The sequence below is a fragment of the Fukomys damarensis genome, unplaced genomic scaffold, assembly GCF_012274545.1.
Source record: "Fukomys damarensis isolate Sample0158 unplaced genomic scaffold, DMR_v1.0_HiC HiC_scaffold_16, whole genome shotgun sequence".
Taxonomy (NCBI): Eukaryota; Metazoa; Chordata; class Mammalia; order Rodentia; family Bathyergidae; genus Fukomys; species Fukomys damarensis.
This window is the reverse complement of record NW_022900928.1, coordinates 106,936,151-106,939,315: the sequence shown is the minus strand read 5'-3', so window position 1 is coordinate 106,939,315 and position 3,165 is coordinate 106,936,151. Positions and strand designations below refer to the sequence as shown.

The 3,165-nt window shown below is 40.8% G+C and overlaps 1 pseudogene; it reads left to right on the top strand.

The window, feature by feature from the left end:
- Positions 1-1,165: 1,165 nt before the first annotated feature.
- LOC104856614 lies at positions 1,166-1,912 on the top strand (annotated as a pseudogene).
- The last annotated feature ends 1,253 nt before the right edge of the window (positions 1,913-3,165 follow it).

Genomic DNA, 3,165 nt, shown 5'->3' with positions numbered 1-3,165 from the left:
TATTTTAGCTGTAATATCATACATGTTGTATGTTTTTCTTTGACACTATTGGGAGGAACACAACAGTTTTGATATTTGACAGCTGACAGTTCTCACTCTCTACACCCCTCTCTTTCCTGGCTGCCCCACATATAGCAGCTGATAAGAAAGCCCATGTGTTCCTTCTGTGGTACACGTGGAAAATTCAAATCACATGAGTCCTGGCCCATACCAAGGAATATCTAGTCCAGCTCCACCTCATGAACCATGATAAAAACCCAAAGCCCATCACTACCCTCACTTTCTCAGCCCTTTTCAGACCCAGTGGACCCCTGCCCTGCTCTCCTAGGAAAGCAGAAATATGTGAATAATAAATCTCATCTACCTTCTTGGTGTGTGTGGCATCATTTGTCTTAATCTCTGAACCAGTTTTGGTGAGTATGATTTTTTTTGTTTTGTTTTGTTTGGAACCAGGGATTGAACTCAGGACCTTGAGCTTGCAAGGTAGGTGGCGGCACCACTGAGCCAAATCCCAGCCCCCTGATTATTTTATTATTATTATTATTATTATTATTATTATTATTATTATTATTATTATTGTACTGGGGATCAAACTAGGGTCCTTGCACTCGCAAGGCAGGTGCCAGAACCACTAGCTAAATCCCCGGTTTAGATATGGAATTTCCTCCAAAACTCATGTATTCACAGGCAGTCAGCTTTTGGAAGGTGGTGGGATCATGCAGGCACCTCCTATAGCTGACTTGCTGTTTGGAGGTGGGGCCTGGTTGAAAGTGGATCGCTGGGAGCGTGACCCAGAAGGACGTTTCTCCCTCCTGGTCCTCTTTTCTCTCTCCTGGTCCTCTTTTGCTCCTGAGCAGCTCCTCTCTGTGCCTGGACCTTCTACCATGCTGATTCTGCCTTGGATCCTGCATTTAAACACACAATCCAAAATAAACCTCTCCTTCTTTAAGTTGTGGGTATCAGGGTATTGTGTCTCAGCAAATAAAGTGACTAAATCAGTAGGGAAAGGGAGCTCCATCTCGCATGTGCAGAAGTTTGTACTCCAAAGGCTGGGAAGCTAGATCAAGTGTGGAGCATTTACCTAGCATAAGCAAGGCCCTGGGCTCAATCCCCAGCACCATGTTTTTAAAAATGAGAAAGAGAGGCCTCTTTTCCAGCTGGAACCATGGAGACTATCGAAGAGATGAAAAAGAAGGTTCCAGCTGTGCCAGAAACTCTTAAGAAAAAGCGAAGACGTTTTGCAAAGATGAAGGTAAAGCACCTGAGAAAGAAGTTTGCCCAAAAAACGCTTCCAAAGGCAAGGAGGAAGCTCATCTATGAAAAAGCCAGGCACTATCATAAGGAGTACAGATGGATGCACAGAACTGAGATTTGAATGGCTCAGATGGCAGGAAAAGCTGGCAACTGCTATGTACCTGAAGAACCCAAATTGGCATTTGTCCTCCAGATCAGGGGGTATCAACGGTGTGAGCCCAAAGGTCCGCAAGGTGTTGCAGCTTCTTCACCTCCGTCAAATCTTCAATGGTACCTTTGTTAAGCTTAACAAGGCTTCAATTGACATGCTGAGAATTGTAGAACCATATACTGCATGAGGTACCCAAATCTGAAGTCCGTTAATGAACTAATATACAAGCGTGGCTATGGCAAAATCAGTAAGAAGTGAATTGCCTTGACTGATAATGGACTGGTTGCTCGATCTCTCGGTAAATACGGCATTATTTGCATGGAAGATGTCATTCATGAGATCTATACTGTTGGAAAATGCTTCAAAGAGGCAAATAACTTCCTGTGGCCCTTCAGATTATCTTCTCCACGAGGTGGACGGAAGAAAAGGACCACCCATTTTGTGGAAGGTGGAGATGCTGGAAATAGGGAAGACCAGATCAACAGGCTTATTAAAAGAATGAACTAAGGAATCTACCGTGATGTTTTTATTATTTGGTCAGCTAATAAAAAGTATCTGCTTCCAGAAAAATGAGGGAGAGAAAGAGAGGCAGATTCATTACTGTAAATGCTAACTCCACTTGGTTAAGGTATTGTATGGGGCTGGGGATTTAGCTCAGTGGTTCCGCTGCCTGCCTTGCAAGCGCAAAGACCCAAGTTCAATCCCCGGTACCAAAAAGGAAAAAAAAAAAAAAAAAAAAAAAAAATAGGGCTGGGGATTTAGCTCAATGGTTTGGTGGCCTGCCTTGCAAGCGCAAGGACCCAAGTTCAATCCCTGGTACAAAAAAAAAAAAAGACATTGTATGCCAGAATACTAAAACTGCGGTCATGCTTCCTCTGTTTTAATCAATAAATATTTTGCAGAAAAATAATTTGAGTCTGAAAATCTCATTCTTCACCCCACTTTTTCCCACTAGTTTGGGCATCCCTTAAAATTAATTATTACCATGACTATTGCCAAATGGAATTGTTTTTTATATCTGTAATACTTCTGTATTTCTTAGTTAGCATTCTACAGTAAACAAGACTTCTCTTGTCTTCCCTCTTATTTACCCATTTATTATTTTACTTCTTTCAGTGTTGAATCACATGCTCACATTTTACTCTGTGGTTTACATCTGTAACTATCATTATTTATTTGATGCTTAAATTACCAGATTCAGGCAATCTGTAGCATTTGAGAACTTGTGCTATCCATCATTGGTTTAGGATTTCTTTGCTGTCCAGCTCAACAGATATTTGGTTTCATCTTGTACTTTGCCTGGCTCAACCTTATTACCAGCTATTTCTCCATGAAGCCCTGATTTCTTTTAGAAATAAGTGAGAGTAAGAAGTCAATATCTTGATTTCTAGGTGTGCTTCTTATAACTGGAGTGCAAGTCTTCCTGAGATCTTTCTGTAGACAGAGTTAGGATACACATGCATATATATATAGATATATAGATATAGATATAGTAGATATAGATATAGACATATATACACACACATACACATCCAGTCTCTCTATATTTCTGTATGAACATAACATAAAAACCTTACATTCAAACCAATACCACAAATTCCAGTGAAAGAATACAGAGCTTATTCTTGTTTGCTTTCACTTTCTCTGCAATTCTACTGAACTCCAACAATGAAAGGCTTGGCTTCTATAATCTAAGTCCCCCTGGAAAATCTATTTCCAGCCAAAACCGTCATTTAACCTGCCTCTACACGCTGCCTAAT